The sequence below is a fragment of the Pristiophorus japonicus genome, chromosome 6 (assembly GCF_044704955.1).
Source record: "Pristiophorus japonicus isolate sPriJap1 chromosome 6, sPriJap1.hap1, whole genome shotgun sequence".
NCBI classification, from domain to species: Eukaryota; Metazoa; Chordata; class Chondrichthyes; family Pristiophoridae; genus Pristiophorus; species Pristiophorus japonicus.
Window position 1 is genome coordinate 213,354,821 of NC_091982.1, and position 25,293 is coordinate 213,380,113.

At 43.9% G+C, this 25,293-nt stretch overlaps 1 protein-coding gene across 3 annotated transcripts in view; it reads right to left on the reverse strand.

Annotated features, from left to right (window-relative positions):
• Positions 1–25,293, reverse strand: part of rsrc1 (arginine/serine-rich coiled-coil 1) — a 627,020-nt gene that overhangs the window by 330,803 nt on the left and 270,924 nt on the right. The gene's annotated exons all lie outside the window — the stretch shown is intronic.

The window sequence follows — 25,293 nt, forward strand, 5'->3', positions numbered from 1 at the left end:
TACTATTTAAATTAGTTTTTTTCCTGCCGGCAACCCTGCGTGTCCGCGTTGGAGCGTTCGCACACGCGCAGTGTAAAGGAAACATTGGCACTCGGTCATGTTTGTAGTTCATTTTTGAACATTTTTTAATAAAAGCACATTGCCATCAGCACATCAGCACTGAGGCTTCCTGCAGCATTCTCACCGTCTCCTTCCCGCCCGCCGTCGGGAACGGCTTCCTCCCCCCCCCCACCCCACTGCGTTCAGGCCCGTCCGCCGTCGGGAACGTCTTCCTCCCCCCCCCCCCGCCCCTGTGGTCGGGCCCGCCCGCCGTCGGGAACGTCTTCCTCCCCCCCCGCTGCATTCGGGCGGGCGGTCGGTCGGTCCCGCACTCCCTCCCTCCCGCTCGCCCGCCCGCCCGCCGTCAGGAACAGCTTCCTCCTCCCCCCCTGCCGTCGGGAACGAACGAACGAACTTGTGAGGCTGGCTGAAGCACTTTCACACAGGTAGGAAGATGGTTTATTTAATCTTTTCTTTGCTTATAAATGTTTATTCAGGTTGAATTTATTTGTATAATATTTGTAGAAGTACAAATAAGGATTTATTGTAGAATTTAATGAGTTCTCTTCCCCCCCACCTCGTTCTGGACGCCTAATTTGTAACCTGCGCCTGATTTTTTAATGTGTAGAACAGGTTTTTTCAGTTCTACAAAAATCTTCACTTGCTCCATTCTAAGTTAGTTTGGAGTACGTTTTCACTGTGGGAACTTTCAAATCAGGCGTCGGTGGCCGGACACGCCCCCTTTTGAAGAAAAAATTCTGTTCCAAAGTAGAACTGTTCTACCTGAGTAGAACTGCAGAAAAAAAAATGTGGAGAATTGCGATTTCTAAGATAGTCCGTTCTCCACCAGTTGCTCCGAAAAATCAGGCGCAAATCATGTGGAAACTTGGGCCCAATACTTTTAATCTTTGCTGCACTGAGGATTTTGTCGGGCGGGGCCCCGCCGAGGAGGTGTTCTGGCGGGGTCCCACCGAGGTGGTGTTCGGGCGGGCCCCGATGATGTGGATGCTGTCGGGCAGGCCGGATCGCTGAGGATGTCGCTGGGCGGGGCCCGCCAAGGAGGTTGTCGGGCAGGCCAGCGAGGAGGCCCTGAGGTAAGAGCAGCGGCAGAGTTCCAAGGTCGGCTGGGCCGTCGGGTCCGGATTCCGGAACATTTTACGGATTGTGGACGACCCTGCCACCGATTGTCCCGGAGTCCAGAACATTCCGGAACTCCGGATTCTCGATGCTGCATCTGTATTACATAATTCCATAAACGTTTTAATATTGTACACCGTGAATAATCATGTGTAAGTGGTCAGAAGGTGAGTGGACAGACTGCAGAAATTTACTAAACCTACTGAACTTAAACCTATTATAATGTTGTGATTGAATTTTACAGGCATTCAAATTATAGTTCCAAAAAGATTCCCAAAGCATCAGATGCATTTTCAGGTTGTGATGTGTGAAAATGACTCTTTCTAAAGTTAAGACCAAAAAGTCGAGGAACCAACTCGAGGGCTGGCCATCCTAGACTGCGTGATGTGTAATGAGAAAGGACTAATTAGCAATCTTGTTGTGCGAGACCCCTTGGGGAAGAGTGACCATAATATGGTAGAATTCTTTATTAAGATGGAGAGTGACACAGTTAATTCAGAGACTAGGGTCCTGAACTTAAGGAAAGATAACTTTGATGGCATGAGATGTGAATTGGCTAGATTAGACTGGCGAGTGATACTTAAAGGGTTGACGGTGGATAGGCAATGATAGGAAGCAGAGAGTCTGGATAAACGGGTCTTTTTCAGAATGGCAGGCAGTGACTAGTGGGGTGCCGCAGGGTTCAGTGCTGGGACCCCAGCTATTTACAATATACATTAATGATTTGGATGAGGGAATTGAATGTAATATCTCCAAGTTTGCAGATGATACTAAGCTGGGTGGCAGTGTGAGCTGTGAGGAGAACGCTAAAAGGCTGCAGGGTGACTTGGACAGGTTAGGTGAGTGGGCAAACGCGTGGCAGATGCAGTATAATGTGGATAAATGTGAGGTTATCCACTTTGGTGGCAAAAACACGAAGGCAGAATATTATCTGAATGGCGGCAGATTAGGAAAAGGGCACAGCGAGACCTGGGTGTCATGGTACATCAGTCATTGAAAGTTGGCATGCAGGTTCAGCAGGCGGTGAAGGCGGCAAATGGTATGTTGGCCTTCATAGCTAGGGGATTTGAGTATAGGAGCACGGAGGTCTTACTGCAGTTGTACAGGGCCTTAGTGAGGCCTCTCCTGGAATATTGAGTTCAGTTTTGGTCTCCTAATCTGAGGAAGGAAGTTCTTGCTATTGAGAGAGTGCAGCGAAGATTCACCAGAATGATTCCCGGGATGGCAGGACTGACATATGAGGAGAGGCTGGATCGACTGGGCCTGTATTCAATGGAGTTTAGAAGGATGAGAGGGGATCTCATAGAAACATATAAAATTCTTACGGGACTGGACAGGTTAGATGCAGGAAGAATGTTCCCAATGTTGGGGAAGTCCAGAACCAGGGGACATAGTCTAAGGATAAGGGGTAAGCCATTTAGGATTGAGATGCAGAGGAACTTTTTCACTCAAGAGTTGTTAACCTGTGGAATTCCCTACTGCAGAGAGTTGTAGATGTCAGTTCATTGGATATATTCAAGAGGGAGTTAGATATGGTCCTTACGACTAAAGGGATCAAGGGGTATGGAGAGAAAGCAGGAAAGGGGTACTGAGGTGAGTGATGAGCCATGATCTTATTGAATGGTGGTGCAGGCTCGAAGGGCCGAATGGCCTATTTTCTATGTTTCTATGTAAGTGCGACAATTTCAGAGGAACATAGGAACACGAGTAGCCATTCACTCCCTTGAACCTGTTCCACCATTCAATGAGATCATAGTTGATTGGTATTCTAACTCCATCCGCCCACCTTGACTCCATAATCCCTTTATACATTTGGCTCGCAAAAATTTATCAATCTCAGATTTACAATTATTAATTAAGCTAGCATCAACTGTTTTTGTGTCAGAGAGTTCCATACTTCTACAACCTTTTGTATGACAAAGTGTTTCCTAACTTCTCTCCTGAATGGCCTGGCTCTGATTTTAAGTTGACGTCCCCTTGTCCTCGACTTCCCACCAGTGGAAAAAGTTTCTCCCTATCTACCCTACCAATTCCTTTCAAAATCCTGAAAAGAAAACCTCAATCAAATTAGCCTTCTATATTCCAGGGTATACAAGTCGAGTTTATGTAATAGCTGCTCATAATCTAATCCTTGGAGCCCTCGTAACATTCTGATGAATCTGTGCTGCACTCCTTCCAAGGCCAATATGTCTTTTCGAAGGGCGGTGCCCAGCACTGTACATAGTGGTCCAGATATGGTCTAACCAGGGCTTTGTATAGCTGTAGTAAACTTTCCTCCCCTTTATATTCTAACCCTCCAGTTACAAAGGCTAACATTCTATTTGACATTTGAATTTCTTTTTGTCCCCAACTTCTACATTTTAGAGATTTCTGTACATGGACCCCTAAATCTCTTTGGACATCGACTGATCCTAGCTTTTCACCAATTAAAAAACATTGAATCGATCCTTTTTTGGTCCAAAATGGACCACACATTTACCTGCGTTGAAATCCATCTGCGACAGTTTTGCTCACTCACTTAGTCTGTTCAATGTCTCTTTGTAATTTATGCTCCCGTCTACACTACCTCTATGCCACCAATTTTTCTGTCATCGGCAAACTTGGATTATATGTTTCTCTATTGTGTTATCAAGGTCATTAATAAATATAGTGAATTGTTGAAGCCCCAGGACAGATCATCGTGGGACACCACTGATCACTTCCTTTCAATTCGAGTACATACCCATTACCACTATTCTCTGCCTTCCACCACCTAACCACATCAATAATTTGCTTTCAATTCCATGAGCTTTAATTTTATCTGACAGTCTCTTATGTGGAACCTTACTGAATGCCTTCTGGAAGTCCATGTAAACTACATCCATAGACATTCCCCCGTCTACTACTTTAGTTACTTCCTCAAAAAATTCTATTAACTTCATAAGACATGACCAACCCCTTACCAATCCATTTTGGCTCTCTCTAATCAGATCAAATTTCTACAAGTGCTCAGTCACCCTGTCTAGACTTGACTATTCCAACCTGGCTGGCCTAAAACTCGGCTGCCCGTGTACTAACTTGCACCAAGTCCCGCTCAACCATCACCCTTGTGCTTGCTGACCGCCATTGGCTTCCGGTTAAGCAATGCTTCAATTTCAAAATTCTCATCCTTATTTTCAAATCGCTCCCTGGCCTCACTCCTCCCTATCTCTGTAATCTCCTCCAGCCCCACAAGCCCCCCCCCCCACAACCCCCCCCCCCGAGATGTCTGCGCTCCTCTAATTCTGCCCTCCTGAGCATCCAGAAGAACATAAGAAATAGGAGCAGGAGTAGGCCATACGGCCCTTCGAGCCTGCTCCGCCATTTAATACGATCATGGCTGATCTGATCATGGACTCAGCTCCACTTCCCTGCCCGCTCCCCATAACCCCTTATTCGCTTATCGGTTAAGCAACTGTCTATCTCTGCCTTAAATTTATTCAATTACCCAGCTTCCACAGCTCTCTGAGGCAGCGAATTCCACAGATTTACAACCCTCAGAGAAGAAATTTCTCCTCATCTCAATTTTAAATGGGCAGACCCTTATTCTAAGATTATGCCCCCTAGTTCTAGTCTCCCTATCAGTGGAAACATCCTCTCTGCATCCACCTTGTCAAGCCCCCTCGTAATCTTATATGTTTCGATAAGATCACCTCTCATTCTTCTGAATTCGAATGAGTAGAGGCCCAATCTACTCAATCTTTCCTCTGAAGTCAACCCCCTTATCTCCGGTATCAACCTAGTGAACCTTCTCTGAACTGCCTCCAAAGCAAGTATATTCTTTCTTAAGTATGGAAACCAAAACTGTATGCAGTATTCCAGGTGTGGCCTCACCAATACCCTGTATAACTGTAGCAAGACTTCTTTGCTTTATACGCCATCCCCTTTGCAATAAAGGCCAAGATTCCATTGGCCTTCCTGATCACTTGCTGTACCTGCATACTAACATTTTGTGTTTCGTGCACAAGTACCCCCAGGTCCCGCTGTACTGCAGCACTTTGCAATTTTTCTCCATTTAAATAATAACTTGCTCTTTGATTTTTTTTCTGCCAAAGTGCATAACCTCACACTTTCCAACATTGTACTCCATCTGCCACATTTTTGCCCACTCACTTAGCCTGTCTATGTCTTTTTGCAGATTTTTTGTGTCCCCCTCACACATTGCTTTTCCTCCCATCTTTGTATCGTCACCAAACTTGGCTACGTTTGGTCCCTTCTTCCAAGTCGTTAATATAGATTATAAATAGTTGGGGTCCCAGCACTGATCCCTGCGGCACCCCACAAGTTACTGGTTGCCAACCAGAGAATGAATCCCTTATCCCGACACTTTGTTCTCTGTTAGTTAGCCAATCCTCTACCCATGCTTATATATTTCCTCCAACCCCGTGAACTTTTATCTTGTGCAGTAACCTTTTATGTGGCACCTTGTCAAATGCCTTCTGGAAGTCCAAATACACCACATCCACTGGTTCTCCTTTATCCACCCTGTCTGTAACATCCTCAAAGAATTCCAGCAAATTTGTCAAACATGACAAATATACACAGATGACCTGGAAGAGGGGACAGAGTGTAGTGTAACAAAATTTGCAGATGACACAAAGATTAGTGGGAAAGCGGGTTGTGTAGAGGACACAGAGAGGCTGCAAAGCGATTTAGATAGTTTAAGCGAATGGGCTAAGGTTTGGCAGATGGAATACAATGTCGGAAAATGTGAGGTCATCCACCTTGGGAAAAAAAACAGTAAAAGGGAATATTATTTGAATGGGGAGAAATTACAACATGCTGCGGTGCAGAGGAACCTGGGGGTCCTTGTGCATGAATCCCAAAAAGTTAGTTTGCAGGTGCAGCAGGTAAGAAGGAAGGCGAATGGAATGTTGGCCTTCATTGCGAGAAGGATGGAGTACAAAAGCAGGAAGGTCCTGCTGCAACTGTACAGGGTATTGGTGAGGCCGCACCTGGAGTACTGCGTGCAGTTTTGGTCACCTTACTTAAGGAAGGATATACTAGCCTTGGAGGGGGTACAGAGATGATTCACTGATTCTGAAGATGAGGGGGTTACCTTATGATGATAGATTGAGTAGACTGGGTCTTTACTCCTTGGAGTTCAGAAGGATGAGGGGTGATCTTATAGAAACATTTAAAATAATGAATGGGATAGACAAGATAGAGGCAGAGAGGTTGTTTCCACTGGTCGGGGAGACTAGAACTCGGGGGCACAGCCTCACAATACGGGAGAGCCAATTTAAAACCGAGTTGAGGAGGAATTTCTTCTCCCAGAGGGTTGTGAATCTGTGGAATTCTCTGCCCAAGGAAGCTGTTGAGGCTAGCTCATTGTATGTATTCAAATCACAGATAGATAGATAGATTTTTAACCAATAAGGGAATTAAGGATTATGGGGAGCGGGTGGGTAAGTGGAGCTGAGTCCACGGCCAGATCAGCCATGATCTTGTTGAGTGGCGGAGCAGGCTCGAGGGGCTAGATGGCCTACCGCTGTTCCTAATTCTTATGTTCTTCTGTTCTCATGACTTCCCTTTCATAAATTCATGCTGACTCTGCCTGACTGAATTATGTTTTTCCAAATGCCCTGCTACTGCTTCTTTAATAATGGACTCCAACATTTTCCCAACCACAGTTAGGCTAACTGGTCTATAATTTCCTGCTTTTTATCTGCCTCCTTTTTTGATCCCTGATTGTAATCGCTCAACCATTAGTGGCCGTGCTTTAAGAACATTAGAAATATGAGCAGGAGTAGGCCACCTGGCCCCTCGAGCCTGCTCCGCCATTTAACAAGATCATGGCTGATCTGATCATGGACTCAGCTCCACTCCCTGCCCCCTCCCCATAACCCTTTATTCCCTTATCGCTCAAAAATCTGTCTATCTCCGCCTTAAATATATTCAATGACCCAACCTCCACAGCTATAAGAACATAAGAAATAGCAGCAGGAGCCTTCTGTTGCCTCGGCCACAAGCTCTGGAACTCCCTGCGTAAACCTCTCCTTTGTTCTTTCCTCCTTCAAAATGCTCCTTAAAACATACCTCACCTGCGTTAATTTCTACTTATGTGGCTCGGTGTCAAATTTTTATCGCATAATACTCTTGTGAAGTGCCTTGGGCCGTTTCACTACGTTAAAAGCGCTGTGCATGTATAAATACATGTTGCTGTTGTTGTCCTTAATTATAGATTCTAATAACTTCCCCACAATAAATGTTAGACTAACAGGTCTATAATTTCCTTGTTTCTCTCTCACACCTTTCTTTGCCATTAGCACCACTAATATAAAAATATCGCAAGGCACTTTCACAGATATGCATATAGTAAAAAGACCCCCAAGCAGGAAAGAAGGGATTTGAGGAGATTTTTAAATCAGGAGAAAGAAGTGGAGAGGCAGAGTGGTAAAGTGAGGAAACTTCAGAGAGTGGGACTCAGGCAGCTGAACATTTTGCTGTCAATAATGGCCCTGAAATTCCGATGTCCCGGGTCCACACGAAGTTTCGACCGACCCGGGAAGGTATCGGAAATGCCGGTTTTCAGCGCATAATGCACATGTGCTGAAACCCGACTTTTCCGACCTGTCCAGCTGGAGCTTGACAGGTCTTGCCCATGCAATGAGTTCTCGTGCAAAATTCCGACATTTAGAGATCTTCTGCCCAGGAATAGGGTACGAAAGTTCTGCGCGAGATAGAGCAGGCGTACAACCTGCATTCTGTGTGCATCTACCTGAAACTTTGCTTCAAACAGCTCAATAGCCTTCAGCATAAGCAGAGTCGATGCTGAGGAGTTCTGTAGAGTAAAAGCTTAACACAAACTAAATAAACAGCAGGAAATGGAAGCAAGCAGTTTCCTCTCAAAGTAATGAGAGATTCAAATCTTCCAACTTTTCTAACATTTGAGGTACTGTGTTGTCTATGATCGACTTTAAAGTCAGACACTCAGTACCTAGCTCAGTAATTGTGTTGAGATAGAATGCTTTCCAAGGGTAATGCAGAATGTAGAGAATGGCTTTGTGAGAATAATAGTGCAAAGGCTTTCCAGCAATTGTAGTGAGTCCCAAAATATGGCCAAAGGTTTCCACAAACAATCTCAGTTGAACAGCGTACTTTCAACCACGTAATCCCACCTTGGTGAATGGGTCTCAACAAACTGCACCTTTTACATAGAAGCTCAGCTTCTCGAGAACTGATGGGAGGGCAGGAGTTTTGGAATTTAGGACAAGTGCCGTCATCCCATCCTAATTCCGTCATTTTTTGCTCTTGCACTAGGAGGGCAGTTGCTTCTTCAGTGTGTTCCGTCATACATCGGCCCAGCCAACAATTGCTGTCCCCACCAACTTACACTCTCCCCCAAACCAGAATTTTGTGGCCATCAATCTTATAAACACTTTCTCCTCCTTTCATTTGTACATGCAGTTTAGAAGTCGCTACATTTTATTTGCTGGCCATGCTATTACACACTGCACAACCACGACCCGCTCAGAAATGCAAAACATTTTAAAAATCTTTATATCGCTTTAATTAACTTTTAAAACTGTTAAAATGTTTAAAATAAATTAGACAATCTTTAAACTATTCTAAAAGATTAAAAAATAATTGAAAAATCTCAGCTTTCAAAGCCCTGTAGTTATCTCTAAACCAGCTACAGCACTGAGGATAAAAAATCGGGGGCATGGCCTATGTAAATGAGCCCCTTTCGACAGCTCCTGTGGGCGGGGACAGACTCCGAAAGAAGCCACAGGCTTCGTGCGCGCTGCATTCCCGGGCGGCGTGACGTCATACGCTGCCTGGGAATCTTCATCACAGAATCGGCAGTTCAAGAGGGCGCAGGAGAGAACGGTAAGTCCTCATTTTTTTTCTTTATTTTACCAGATTGGCCGCGGGAATGGTGTTACCGGAATTTCAGGGCCAATGCGGCATGGGAAAGGGGATGCAATAAGGTCAAAGTCAGAGGAGCGGAGTGCTGAGGAGGATGGTTTGTTGGTAGATATGCTGCAGTGATCGGACCATAGCAAATTTAAAGATGATAATTTTTAATTTAAGGCATTGGGAGGCATATAAATTAGCAAGGACAAGAGTAATGCGGGCGAGATTTGCTGTGGTACGAGATATGTGCAGCTTTTTGGACAAGTCGCAAATTATGAAGGATGGAGAATGGGAGCCCAACAAGAACAGCATTTTAATGGTTGAATTTGAAGGCGACAGAGGCATGTGGAGGGCCTGACGCAAGGATGAAGGTGAACATTATTGTGCAAGTGGAAACAATCGGTATTGATGGAGATAATATCGGGTCTGAAATTCAGCTCAGAGTCGAATAAGACATAAAGGGTGAAAACAATCTGGTTCAGCCTGATACAGATGGGTGTGAGGTGGGGAAAGTCAGTCAATTTCACTTAAACTGTGCCCTATGCTGGTCATAGAGAAATCCATAAGAAAATAATGTTAACAGGACTGAACAGGAAGAAGGGCAAAATAGAATGAAAAATAAATCTAAAAATAATTAAAATACATAAAACAAAACAGTGATGGGCCAGAATGTGCACAATACAACTCCTGAGAAGAAATGATCATCTAAAAAGATTGCACAACTGAACCTATGACTATGACAGATGCTGATAGCAAAAATTACTGCTATGGTCTGTATATTCATGGTTTCTTATTTATGAAGAAAAACTTGAAATTTCAAAGCACCACAATGATTTTTTTCGGAAGTGAAAATGGTAAACATTTTTTGATATATTGCACAAAGTAAATTTTCCATATACTACACAGGGATCTGATTTCAAATGTAAAAATTAACAAATATCAGAGGGCACAAATGAGAAACTTTCAAACAATTCAAGTAAAAACTAATTTGTATCAAAATTTCCTTTGTTGTAGATTGCTCAGACATGGGCATACTTTTCCAGTTTTCTTGCCCATATTGCACTAATTAATGTTTCTACCCATTGGAAGTTTGTATCCAAGGTTGCCAGGCACAAGTGTATGCAGAAAACCCTGCCTGAAGGATGGTATAAGGATTTTCAGGCAACTTTTCTTTATTTTCTGGCTTTTCTTTTTCTACTGTTCTGATTTAGGTGGTCCGGAGGCATTGTGATAACTATTGGCGGTAGAGCAATGGTTTGTCAACCAAAATTGTAGCATTTTTTGGAGGAAGAAAAGAAGAACCAGTGGAGGGTTACCAGGAAGGATGCACTGCTTCAGAGACTTACTGCTATTAACCACTGATAGTGTCACACCCACATCTACAGAAAGAAATGCAAACACCTCACTGTCAAAGGATTCATGCATAAGGAGGTTTCAATTCCCAAAGGAGGTCATGAGAGCAAACCTGATGGAACAAGAGACAAATGTGAAGGCCTGCCTAACCCTTATGCTGGATGGTTATTCCAAAACACCCAATCAGTATTTTATACTTTCAGTGGTCTGACTAAAACAAGGCACAGTGGCGTAGATAGTTGTGCCATTTGTTGCAAAGATAACTGCTCCGCACGGCTGGCACAGCCAGTGACAGTAATGGGTAGCCTCTGCCTCAAATCTTCTCTCACCTCCTCCCAAGCATTCTGCAATGCTAAGATATGGTGCTGGTGCTCTGCACCTCACAACCACCATCTCCAACTCACCAGTCGCCAAACACAGGGTTGGGTGCTGGGTCACTCTATCACTTCGTTGCATGCCCCACTTTGGTTTTCTTTGTACTTCATTTTTGCCTCTCCCCCTTTAGCTTTGCTAACAGATTTAATGCATTTTGTGGCTTTCTAGGCTTGAAGAATCTTTGCTTCCCATCTACTTTAAGGGCTCAGTTTTGACCAATTATCTGCGCCGTTTTTTTGGCGGGCAGTTTTTTGGGGGAATAAATTCAAATCTCCAAGTTTTCCCAAAGTTTCTGTGCTAGCGTAATTCACTTGGGTTGGATTTTTTTAGGCTACGATTTTTTTTTACCTCATTGGGGACGCAACCTGCCACCTGCGCCAATTCTGCCCATTTAAGCAAGTTTGGCCAGCTCTGATTTACTCCAATTTTTCTTAGGACAGCGTATGTGACCATTCTAGAAAAGCCTTCTGGGCAGTTAACAAAATCGGTGCAGGTAAGAGAATCAGGGTAGCAGATGTAGTTCCACGGCCCGTACAGCAGCAGTTGAGAGGGAGAGGAGAGAGGGCGGGAAGGGAGGAGAGGAGAGAGGACGGTGGGGGGGGGAAAGAGAGGAGAGAGGAGAAAGGGGAGAGGGGGTGGGAGGCCTTTAAGCCAGGGTTAGGAGCGGCACCCGGCATCGGTAGGGGAGGGAAGCCTTTTGAACAGGGATGGCAGCGACAACCGGCATCAGGAGAAGGGAGGCCCATTGGCCAAGGCTAGCAGCAGCAACTGGCATCGGGGGGAAGGAGGCCTTTCGGCCAGGGCTAGCAGCGGCAACCGGCATCAAGAGGAGGGAGGCCTTTCGGCCAGGGTTAGGAGCAGCACCGGGAGTGGGAGGGATAGACTGTTGGCATAAATACTTCAATAATTTAATGCTGGAATGCTGCTGCAATGTGCAATGTGTTTGTGCAGGTTACTGTGAGCTGGCCAGAATGTGCTGTATGTTTCACTTTCCAGCCTCAGCCCGCAGTGAGTCCCTGGCAACCCGATCTTTTTGGCGCAGATCTTAGGCTCCACCCCCAAAGCTAAAGGACAGGCTAGGCGGCGCCAAAATCAACAATTAAAACAGGCTTAACTCTTCAAGTAAAAAACAGCTTTGGGGAAAATTGAGCCCTAAGTGTCTTTAAATTTCATTTTGATGTGGAATTTTTGAGTCTGTCCATTCGGCTATCCAGCTGCACATGGAGCTGTGAATACTTATGCTGATGAGCTGACCAGAGAAAACTGTTTTCAATCACAAACAACAATTCTGGCCAGCTTTTCATTCATTTCTGCCCATTCTGGTCTGACCTCACCAGAACAGGAATATTTAGGTTCATAACTCCATCTCTGTTATGTTCCCTCTCCCATCCTGAACATAGTAGCCACAGTCTGAATTGCAAAGTCATTGGTTTATGATTGAGATTGAACTGAAAAAAAATGACTCCTGCTTTAGCGAAAACCCTCTATTAAGACATTTAAACTGGGTTTTACACTTGTCAGGCAATCTTGGGAAAGGGAGTGCGTGGGACAAATCTGGTTAAGCATAATTTTAAAAGGCAAAGGTACCTAGTGTGCTGAACCAAATGGGTTTGGTGTTGTTGACATTGTAGAGATCACAATCTTTTAGAAAGTTTTACAAAAGCTATATTGGCCTGGAGTTTGTGGTCAGCGGTGAAGGCATGGCATTAGCCCTTTATTACACTTACACTTGCCTGCAAACTTTTCTTGGACTTCTGCACTGCAGCTTACGGTAATTAGAGATCCATTTCAGCATGCAGGGGATATGGGACCTGTGAGCCGGTAAAGCAACAGTGTGTCTCTTCAACCAATCAGACTGAAGCATCCTTACTGAGACACGCAAAGTCAAAAGCAGGAAGTGTAAGAATATTTATTCAATTGTAAAATCATGTGCAGAAAGTGAAATAGAGGGAAAGAAGATTGGATGAAGAGAAAGACAAAGGAGACAGAAAGGAAAAGTTAAATGTAAAATTCCAACAATAATTAAAATCTGCTGGAATGAGAAGCCACACTTGCAAAAGTAAATATTCAGTGCCAGAGGTTGTTTGGCAGTAATTAAGACTTATCACGCTATTAAAAATTCACTTACACTTGAATGGACAAGCCCTAGCCTTTTTCGGGTGTGTTTAGTGGATAACTAGTGGGTAAATACCACAACTTCGCGCTCTTCATGTGTTTGAATGCCAAATCTCTCGGCGAGTTACCGATGAAGCAAAGCTTCTGGAGGAGCAGGAAAACTTGGAAACCAACTTCCTGATTTCCACGTTTAACTGTTCATGTGCGGACGCTGGAAGTTGCTGTCCTCACTGTTAATCCTCCCATGAATTTCGGGCCAATATTGTTCTCTATAAGATCTAGCTATATGTGTTGTGATTTAAAAACTCAATGCATTAAAATTCTTAGGGGGACAAAACTCCAAACTGCAAGACAACAAAAACATAATTAAAATCAGTCACCATTAATATGAAGTAAACTTTCTAATACACTATTGAACAAGTTGTTATGTGATTTTTTTTGAGGGGACATTTTTAGCTTTGCATAAGGGACCACCCTGGTCTCAAGACATTCGAGCTGAAATTCTGGACAGCTTTCATCAGCACTTGCTACTGAATATTGATTAACAGTTACCAACAATGAAAGTGCCCATATCATTAGTAGACAAAATGGCAATGTGGCAAACCATCTTCATGGCCTAAACAAACTATTAATGAGGCTACTCTGCAGCATTTCAAGTGGTTAGTTGTTTGGTCTGACCATACAGACAATGAAATCACACTTTTTATTATCAACAGCAACCTAAATTATTGATGACAGAGACATTGGTGGGTATAATGTTCACAAAAGGCACTATTACTATATTCATTTGAATTAAGTCAAGACTGACATAATCATAACCCTTAATTTTAAGAATTCTTGTAATACTTAAGATATACTGGCCCGGAATTTGCAGCTGTAATGACTGCGAAACTATCACTGTTCGCTGCCATCACTCTGTGAAACTGACGGCAACCTCTGGCGTCCGCATGTGCGCAGTTAAATGTGGAAATCCAGAAGTTGCTGTCAATGATTCCCCGCTGCTCCACATATCCCTTAATTTTGGATATGTTACAAATCACATGAATTGATGTGAACTTCCACTTTTTAACGCTAAAACCCCGAAAAAGTCAAGCCTTGCTAAATGAGGTGTAACCGGATTTTTAACGGCATACTAAGTCATAACTACTGCTGAACAATCACTCTGCCTCTGAAAAACTAATTTTATATTTGTGGAATATCTTCATTTCTCCATTATGATAATTTTTTTAAAATTAAGTTTGTTTATGATATTTCATTTTCTACCTTCAATCCCGTGTGTGTGTCCCAATCTTTATTTTGCTCTCTGTAAAATGATTAAAAAGTGTCAGATAATCAATGCTTTTTACCTTTTGGTTTGCTATCTGTGAGAATTCTTCAATATGATTGGTTGTTTGCCTGCTTGATGACATCACTGTTGCTGGACACCGGAGTTCCCTATACATGTCACCAGAATGAAATTAACGTTGGGAAAGGTGAAATCCACGTCAGAGATCACTAGATCATTGTGGATAGCTTTCTTCGAGTCTGCGACGAGTGCAGTCACTTTGCCGCTGACTGCAAAATCTGGGACAAAGACTTTACTATCATGTTGGTGTATTGTAAATTAGATTTTTGAATCTATTTAGCATTGATGTCCACACCTTTTCTTATAATTGATCTCAAAAATTGGCTGTGTCAGGGTATGAGGAAAAATGATTTCTGATTACAAACCTGAAGGAAGCAGTTGAAGGAGAAGAGGCCTCTGAATTCACCATGCAGAGTCCTTCCACTCAACAGCACAAATTCCTCAGAGTGCATTCGTAGCATGACTTATGAACTGACTTGCATTACCACCATGATGTTGCCTTCATTTTATGCAGGTTTTCCTCAAAGAATCAGGTTCACATTAGGTTATCAGTCTTAATTTTCTGAAAATTAATATTTTCTTAATTTTAACAATGGGGGCTAAATTGTCCCCCTTTTTAAAAAAAAGAGGCCCGTTATAATGAGGCGGAGGAGACTTTTCACCCGGGGGGGTGGGGGGGTAACGTTACTGCTCCCGGGAAATTGCCCTGGGCCGCTGCGCAACCGGTGATGAAATTGCCCCGCAGTCCGAGAGGCTGGCGTGAGCAGATGTCAATGTCAGCTTCATTGGTCGCGAAACTGGCTGCCATCCGCTCTCGGGTCGCTACTTAAAGGGGATGGTGCCAGCGCCCTGCCATCTTTTTTGGATTGCCGACTCTTGGGTCAGCTCCAGGATGGCGGCCCTAGCGTGGTGTGGGCCGCCGTCGTGCAGCCCAGCACTCCATTTTGGGTGGAGGCCATCAGAGGCCTTGCAGAGTGCACAGTGACCCTCCCCTTTAAGTCCCTTTGACTCACCGCCCCAGTAGCACCTCAGAAACTGCCCCCAAAGGAAGTGGAGCGTGCAAGATTGCACTCCACTTCCATTGAGAGGCAGTAAGCCTAATTCAGCGGTGGGGGCGGGACTTCTACGCTGGGCGGAGAAAGTCCCGGCCCCAGCTGGTTGCCGCGGGGCAATTCCGCCCCTAATGAGTTTTGAACATTTTATAGGCTGTATAAAAGGGGAGTGCATGATAAGGGAGAATATGCAAAGATTAAGAGAGAAGAATAAAAAACTATTAGGACGGCAAAGAGGAACAATGAAATTAAATTATCAAGGAACATAAAATAAAATAGTAAAACATTTTACAGGCACAGCAATAAAAAAAGGACGGTTTGGATGGGAATAGGGCCATTAAGGGATACACAGGATAATACCACTGGTAACGATAGAAAGATGGCAGAAATATTAAATAATTATTTTGCTTCAGTATTTACCAAGGAGATAGAACACGTGGACATGACATTGGATGATAAGATTAATAATGAGATAAGTACATTTAAAATTAAAAGTGGGGATATATTAGATAAACTAATCAAACTCAAAGAGGATAAAACCCTTGGTTCGGGTGGATTGCATCCACACATTTTAAAAGAATCTAGGGACGAGAAAGCAGAGACCTTACTACACATATTTAATAATTCATTAGAAAAAGGTGTAGTGCCAGAGGACTGGCAGATAACTAACTTAATACCTATATTTAAGAAGGGAGATAGAACATGTCCAAGGAATTATAGACCAGTCAGCTTAACATCGCTAGCAGGAAAAATAATGGAATCCCTACTAAAGGAGAAAATAGAACATCTAAAAACCAAAAATATAAATTAATTTTCAGCATGGATTTCAAAAGGGAAAGTCTTGCTTGACCAACCTTATTGAATTTTTTGAAGAGGTAACAGAGAGAATAGACAATGCTAATGCAGTAGATGTAATTTACCAAGATTTTCAAAATGCCTTGGATAAGGTACCCCATAATAGACTGATGATCAAGGTTAGAGAATGCAGAGTCAGGGGACAAGGAGCAGAATGGATAGCTAGCTGGCTTCAAGACAGAAAGCAGAGAGTGGGAGTAAAAGGTAGCTATTGTTCCCAATTTATATTAACGATACAGACTTTGGAATTAAAAAGGCAATTTCTAAATTTGCGGATGAGAGCAAATTGGGGCGATAGTCAATATTGAGGAGGACTGCAACAAATTACAGGAGGACATTAATAAAGTTGCAGAATGGGCATATAATTGGCAAATGATGTTCAACACAGATAAATGTGAGGTATTACATTTTGGTAGGAAACTAAAGATACGAATGTAAAAAACTTTATAAGAATGTTGTGTTTTAAATCGTTGTTTTGAACTGGAGACGAAGTGGCTCCTTAGAATGATAGTAAATGCTTTGAAATGCTAATGTTTTGGTATCATGTTGAGATGTTATAGCATTCTGCACTATGACAACCAATTTCTGTGGTTTTCAAGTTAAAGCTTCAGCTTGTTTATGTATCTTTAAGACAATTTGTATCGAAAGATTTAGAATGGAAGGAAGTTTGTAAGAATTAACGTAAACACAGCCAATTTGCTATGTCGTAAAGAAGATAACGACTGGTTAGTTTGAGAAAGCTCTGTTTTGGACATCATAAGTTCAGAGATTAGAGGACTAGGCTTTGTATTGATTGCACCCAAGAGAATATGGACAGAGAGAGATTAAAGGAATTCCACAGAAAAGCATCTTCGAGAAGGTATAAACGAAGACATGTGGCCAAAATCGGAATACACCTTTCGGGTGGGTTCTTGGAACAAGAATCGAGACAAAGAACATGATACGGTATTGGATAGCAAGTTTCTAGGGAAACCTGAATAGATCAAAAGGTCTCGTCAATATTCCAGTTCAGGCCCACCCCTAAAAATAGGTTAAAAGTGACATCCCAGAAGGAAGAGAGAGAGAGAGAGAGAGAGAGAGAAAAAGAGTGAAGGAAGCTCTAGAAGACGACGAAAGGAAAGAAAAGAATTGCTCACATGTGTCAACTATCTGTCCGATCGGATCGATATCAACTATTGTTACGGTTGTATGTTTTTGCTGTATAATGTGTTATATTCCGTCCTAAACTCTGATTAAACATAATATAGCTCCCATACTGGTTTGCACTCGAACCTGATTATTTAAAGTGACCAGAGATAGCCATGAAGAGGTTATTTCTGGAGGGTAAATTTAGGTGGGGTAGAGGAACAAAGGAATCTCGGAGCACAAATACACAAATCGCTAAAAAGTTGCGACGTAGGTTTGCAAGGCCATAAAAAAGGCAAACCAAACATGAGGGTTTATTTCTTGAGGTGTAGACTTCAAAAGTAGGGAAGTTATGCTACACCTGTATCGAACCTTGGTTAGACCACATTTGTCGAGTTCTGGTCGCCATATTATGAACAGGATATAGAGGCACTTGAGAGGGTGCAGAGAAGATTTGCAAGGATGATACCAGAAATGCGAGGGTATACATATCAGGAAAGGATGAACAGGCAGAATCTCTTTTATCTTGAAAAAAGAAGGCTGAGGGGTGACCTAATAGAGGACTTTAAAATTATGAAAGGTTTTGATTGAGTGGATACAGAGAGAATGGGGTCAAGTTTCAGCCCGAGTTGGAGCAACTGGTTTAGAATGGAGTATCTTAGAAATTGCAATTCTCGGCATTTAGTTTGCTCCAGTTCTAGTCAGTTAGAACAGTTTCATTTTGGAACAGATTTTTTTTTTCCAAAAGAGGGCGTGTCCGGCCACTTACGCCTGTTTTGAAAGTTTAGGCAGTGAAAACTTACTCCAAACTAACTTAGAATGGAGTAAGTCTAGATTTTTGTATGCTCAGAAAAACCTTGCCTGCACTTTAGAAATCAGGCGTAGGTTACAAATCAGGTGTAGGGAACGAGGAGGGTGGGGGGGGGGGGGGGGGGGAAAGGGGGGGAAGGGAAGTAATTAAATTTTACAAGCATTCAACAGTCTTTCTTATACAAATAAAGAGCCATTCTGAATAAAAAATTATAAACAAAGCAAATACAAAATATTGAATATTCCTACCTGTGTGAAGCAGCAGCAGCCTTCGAGCTGCGGTGCTTCAGGCAGGCCTTCCATGTCGGAGACAGGGATGGCGCCAGTGACTCCACGGCAGCCCAACAACGGCAGCAAGCAGCCTTCGAGCATCGGTGCTTCAGGCAGGCCTTCCTTCCATGTAGGAGACAGAGGCAGCGTCAGTGGCTCGACGGCAGCCGAAGACACAGCAAGCAGCCTTCAATTTGCGAGGGAAGCTGAGGCCATTCGACCACGGGATAGGGGCGGCGGCTGAAGACACAGGAAGCAGCCTTCGAGCTGCAAGGTTAACTGAGGTTATTCGGCCACGGGATAGGGGCGGCGGCAGTGGCTGACGGTGGCCAAAGACACAGCAAGCAGCCTTCGAGCTGCGAGGGAGGTGGCCATTCGGCCAGGGACAGGGGGAGGCAGCCAGATAGCCAGTTTGAAACTTAAATTTGTAATTGCAGAATGGGTGCTGCATTGTCAACACCACCGATTATGCAATGGTTCGCCAGCAATTCACTGCATAGGAGAGAATTGATTAGAGTTCACCGCACCAGAAAAGTCATAACCCGTAGGCTGATGGGCAGGAGACCTTACCCACGTCGGCAATATCGAGCCAGGCGCTCGTACCTGGACATGAGCGAGGCTGATTGTGTCTAAAGGCTGCGTTTCCGCAGAGAAGTTGTCGTTGAGATCTGTGATATGCTGAGAGCAGATTTGCAGCCCAGAAGCAGAACGCCAACTGCCTTGTCTGTAACAGCTGCACTTGCTTTCTATGCCTCGGGATCATTTCAGGCTACAACTGGAGATGTGTGCGCCATCTCTCAACGTGCAATACATGCCTGTGTTTACCAGGTCACGGCTGCACTGTATGCGTGGAGGAATGACTTCATCAATTTCCCAATGACCGCACAAGCGATCCATGAGAGGGCTGTGGGCTTCTTCAGGATTGCTGGCTTCCCAAAGGTACAGGGCTGCATTGATTGTACCCACATAACCTTGCGAGCACCTGTGGAGGATTCAGGATGTACGGAATAGAAAAGGTTTCCACTCTATCAATGTGCAGCTCGTGTGTGACGACAAGCAGCGCATCATGTCAGCTGATGAGAAATACCCTGGCAGCACCCATGATGCATTCATCTTACACGATGGCGTTATTATCTGACATGTTTGAGCAGCAGCCAAAAGGGCAGAGCTGGCTACTGGGAGACAAAGGGTATGGCATGACCACCTGGCTCATGACGCCCCTACGCGTGACACGGACGGAAGCTGACCATCAATACGACATGGCGCACATTGCGACACGCAGCATCATTGAGAGGACCATTGGCATATTGAAACAGCGTTTCCGATGCCTGGACCATTCCGGAGGCCACTTGCAATACTCTCCTCAGATTGTCGGTCACTTCACTGTTCTGTGCTGCATGCTCTATAACTTAGCCATCATGAGGCAGCAGGAGCTGGTAGTGGAACCAGAAGACCCACGTGAGGGTCCAGTGCCTGATGGTAGTATTTTGGAAGAGCAGGATGAGGATGATGACGACAATCAGGAAAGCATGCAAGTGCCTGATGCCGGAGCACGAGATCGGAGGAGGGCAGTCCATCGTGCTCCTTTAACGATTGCTCGAGCCCTGCGCCAGTAGCTCATCCGTGAATGCTTCAATTACTGATGCCTGAGGACTCTGCGACAACTGTTGCGCATGGACATGTTCTCACGCTGTGTTGTGTTAATGAAAGATGATTCAGTTTTAATGAAAAAATATTTTATTTGAAAAGTTAACGTCACTGTAATAAAATATTTGTTGTATCAAACTTTACTTTTTATTATGTCTCTTGAAGATCACTTAAAAACTTTAAGATCACTTATAAACTTGTAAAGTTACAGAATAATTTCAATGTGAAAAATCTTACACTCTTAAGATCATTTAAACTTCAAGATCACTTTTAGGTGCAAAATTAAATAAGTTACAAAAAGTGAGAGCATTTACACTATAAAATCACTTAAAAACCCTAAGATCACTTATAAGTTGTAAAGTTTCAAAACTTACAAGACAATTTCAATTTGAAAAACGCTACTACAGTTACATCAAGAACAAGAACAAAAGCAGCAACCATGTCTCATCCACATCTCCGTGAATGTTCACTTCTTCATGGGGGTGTCATTTGATTGGCCGGGCTGTGTGCCCTTATTGCAACAGCTACCTCTATGAGGGCCTGTGCAGTCACTTGCATGCCCTCCCAGATGGCCTGTGCCGTCGATTGCACTCTCTCGGACATTCCCTCCCTAAGTTCCCGTGTCATTACTGCTATTTCTCCAGTCAGGACCGTCACCTCTTCACCCACTGCACTGACGCCACCGATGAGTGATCGGGTAAGCTCGTTGGTCTCCATACCCAATGCCACAACCGGAGCCGCATCTGTTGCACGCTGCATCTCAGGAGAGCGTGCCTCCGGCCTCCTTCTCCTCTGCCTGGGTCTGCCTCGCGGCACCACTGCACTGAGAGGCGCAGGCTGGGACGATGGGACGCTCAGTGTTGCAGACGGCAGTACTAGAGAGAGAGGTGCAGGCTGGGACAGTGGGGTGCTTGGTGTTTCAGACGACAGCATTCCAGTTCGAGTCGTGGGCTGGGATGGTGGGTGAATGGGTGTAAACTGCTCCATTATATCACCAGCACCACTGGGACCCGCAACGTCGGAATCAAAATCATGGAAGGTGGAACCAGAACCTATGCAAGTGGGAGGCGCAGGCTCGGACGGTGGTGCACTGGCTATAAACTGCTACATTACACCAGCAGCACCACTGGGACCTGCAACATCGGAATCAAAACCATGGAAGGTGGAACCAGAACCTATACAAGGGGTTGAAACTCTGATTCCCCTTAATGGGGGCTCATAAACATTAATTTGGAAGCTCTCCCCTGTAGACATTTCAGTCATCGCCGCCATCATCCAGTCTGGATCGTCCACATCTGGTTGTACTGGTTCTTGTTCTGTATCTTCAGGATCCTCAGAGTTGGCAGCATCATCATTATCATCATCATGATGTTCTGCAAAATACATCAGAACAGTCAAATGTTTAACAGCACAGGAGGGGGCAGGATGGGTGGCATGAGTACTCTCACACATAGCAGGCCAGGCAGCAGGTTGATTTAAAGGGCCACGATGCATTTTCAGGACTTACCCTCTTCCTCGCGTGCGGCCCAGCTTGTGCTGTACTGATTGCTTTTCTCCATGTACGACTCATCATAGCAGCTACCCTCTGTTCCAAGGGTGTCAGTGGATGCAGATTGGGCGTGCCTCCTCCTGTTTGAGTTGCTTCCCTTTTGTTGTGGGCCAATTTCTTCTGCAAAGAGTAAAATATAACTTTTTACAGAGTGCGTCTTTCTGCAGGGTGGGACATACTGATAGTCACGTTACAATTACGATTACATTAAAAAATGAAAATATTACTTACACTAACTACTAGACCAAGGTCGTGCCTTTTTTTTTTACACTGGCTGCCAGATCTCATGGTATGCACCACTGCGCAGTAATCTTCAGCAACTTGGTTCCAGTGTTTCTTCATTTCTTTCGGTGGCACTTTTATTCGACCTCTGTTGCTGGTATCTAGCTCCTGCCATCTCTGCTCAATGACGTTGACTAATATCTCCACTTCCTCATGCAAGAAATTCTTTGTTCTTGATGGACGTTGTTCCATTGATGTATTGAATTGACACTCTTATTTTTCAAAACACACAGTCTTTAATTTGCATGCACCTATGCAGCACCTGTTCTGGAAGTTTAGCAGCACTCACTGATTTCAGCAGGTGATTTATTCAACAGTGCTGCTAAAAGCACTCCTTCAGACACCAAAAAAATCACCAAAATTCAATGCTGAGCCTTTCCAGAGGTCCACGAGACAAATCAGCACTTTTCTTTAAGTTCCTTTAAAAATGACCGAGTGCCAATGTTTCTAGACTACTGCGCGTGCGCGCGCGCGCGCACTCCAACGTGCACATGCAGGGCTGTCGGCACGACGTTCCCTCATTTGACTAAGCCCCGCCCCCTCCACTTGCAGAATCAGCGCGCCTCTGTGGCTCCGCCCCCCGCTGTTGTCTGCGTGTCGCGCCGAGCTCCCAGGGACCAGCAAGGAGCCCAAGAATTACGAGGTAGATTTTTGTCGCGCTTTTAGGTGCGAAAAACGGGTGTCCATATCGGGGCTGCGCCGTTCCAGGCGCGGCCGAAAATTTGACCCCAATGTTTCCACGTGTGGGCAAGAGCATAACTAGAGGCCATCAATATAAGATATTCACCAAGAAATCCAATACAGAATTCAGAAGAAACTGCTTTACCCAGAGAGTCGTGAAAATGTGGAACTCGCTACCACAGGGAGTGGTTGAAGCGAATAGATGCATTTAAGGGGAGACTAGACAAACATATGAAGGTGAAGGGAATAGAGGATTATGTGGACAGATTAAGATGAGGAAAGACGGGAGGAGGCTCGAATGGAACATAAACGCCGGCATGAACTGGTTGGCCTGAATGGCCTGTTTCATTACCGTATATTCTATGTAATCCTATGTATTAGCATTCATGCATTAATTTATATGATTTTCAATTTATTTGAAATATTATTCTGAAAACAAAAGATTGTTCACTATTTAGTATACATGTTATATACATATTTGGTCTGGATATTTTTACGCTGTATATACATGTTTAAGATCGACATTTCTTCATTACGGCTTTGTTTATATATATTTTGCGTCCCAACATCATATCACGGGACTCAGGTACTAAATTGTCTGTCTACATATTTAAGATCATACAGATGCTGACAAATGCTGAGGATTTAAATGCCATTATTGCTCTGGAATATAATCTGAAATCTGTCATTTGTATACAAATAGGACACTTGCTTATCCATTTTTATGTTCATGACTTTTATTTTCTTTCTCTGGTTTTCTGTCATGGTGGACAACAATAGATGTTGCTCCAGACTGTATAGTTCGTGATTCAGCCAGAGACAATGGATTGATACTGGAAAATACCAAAGCTGCTATATATTACTATCCATGTTGTTATTACGAGTTCAGTATCATTTAATAGTTGGTGTATAACTTTTTTGTCCTGTATACAGCTGAACAATGAAAAATAACCAGTTGTGCATACATTTTGTCCCATTCAAGCTTAGGGTATGTCCACAGAAAGTATTTTCAGCTACATAGCACTTGGGTGAAGGCTTGGTCAGTCCATGTCCATCAATGGCAATGGTAAGAATAATTTGAAGTGATGAATTAAAAGTATCACACAACTATGTTATCACAGTCTTAAAATGTATTGAGTCAATACAATCTTCCTGATAACAATACACAAAATAAGCCTTGTGACAACATTGTTGGTAATAAGCCATGGAACAGGTAGAGCTGCAGAACACCAAAGGGCAAAAAACGTTAGTAGGAGTTGTGTACAGACCTCCAAACAGTAATAGGGATGTTGGGGAGGGCATCAAACAGGAAATTAGGGGTGCATGCAATAAAGGTGTAGCAGTTATAATGGGTGACTTTAATATGCACATAGATTGGGCTAGCCAAACTGGAAGCAATACGGTGGAGGAGGATTTCCTGGAGTGCATAAGGGATGGTTTTCTAGACCAATATGTTGAGGAACCAACTAGGGGGGAGGCCATCTTAGACTGGGTGTTGTGTAATGAGAGAGGATTAATTAGCAATCTCATTGTGCGAGGCCCCTTGGGGAAGAGTGACCATAATATGGTGGAATTCTGCATTAGGATGGAGAATGAAACAGTAATTTCAGAGACCATGGTCCAGAACTTAAAGAAGGGTAACTTTGAAGGTATGAGGCGTGAATTGGCTAGGATAGATTGGCGAATGATACTTAGGGGGTTGACTGTGGATGGGCAATGGCAGACATTTAGAGACCGCATGGATGAATTACAACAATTGTACATTCCTGTCTGGCGTAAAAATAAAAAAGGGAAGGTGGCTCAACCGTGGCTATCTAGGGAAATCAGGGATAGTATTAAAGCCAAGGAAGTGGCATACAAATTGGCCAGAAATAGCAGCGAACCTGGGGACTGGGAGAAATTTAGAACTCAGCAGAGGAGGACAAAGGGTTTGATTAGGGCAGGGAAAATGGAGTACGAGAAGAAGCTTGCAGGGAACATTAAGACGGATTGCAAAAGTTTCTATAGGTATGTAAAGAGAAAAAGGTTGGTGAAGACAAACGTAGGTCCCCTGCAGTCAGAATCAGGGGAAGTCATAACGGGGAACAAAGAAATGGCAGACCAATTGAACAAGTACTTTGGTTCGGTATTCACTAAGGAGGATACAAACAACCTTCCGGATATAAAAGGGGTCAGAGGGTCTAGTAAGGAGGGGGAACTGAGGGAAATCTTTATTAGTCGGGAAATTGTGTTGGGGAAATTGATGGGATTGAAGGCCGATAAATCCCCAGGGCCTGATGGACTGCATCCTAGAGTACTTAAGGAGGTGGCCTTGGAAATAGCGGATGCATTGACAGTCATTTTCCAACATTCCATTGACTCTGGATCAGTTCCTATGGAGTGGAGGGTAGCCAATGTAACCCCACTTTTTAAAAAAGGAGGGAGAGAGAAAACAGGGAATTATAGACCGGTCAGCCTGATCTCAGTAGTGGGTAAAATGATGGAATCAATTATTAAGGATGTCATAGCAGTGCATCTGGAAAATGGTGACATGATAGGTCCAAGTCAGCATGGATTTGTGAAAGGGAAATCATGCTTGACAAATCTTCTGGAATTTTTTGAGGATGTTTCCAGTAAAGTGGACAAAGGAGAACCAGTTGATGTGGTACATTTGGACTTTCAGAAGGCTTTCGACAAGGTCCCACACAAGAGATTAATGTGCAAAGTTAAAGCACATGGGATTGGGGGTAGTGTGCTGACGTGGATTGAGAACTGGTTGTCAGACAGGAAGCAAAGAGTAG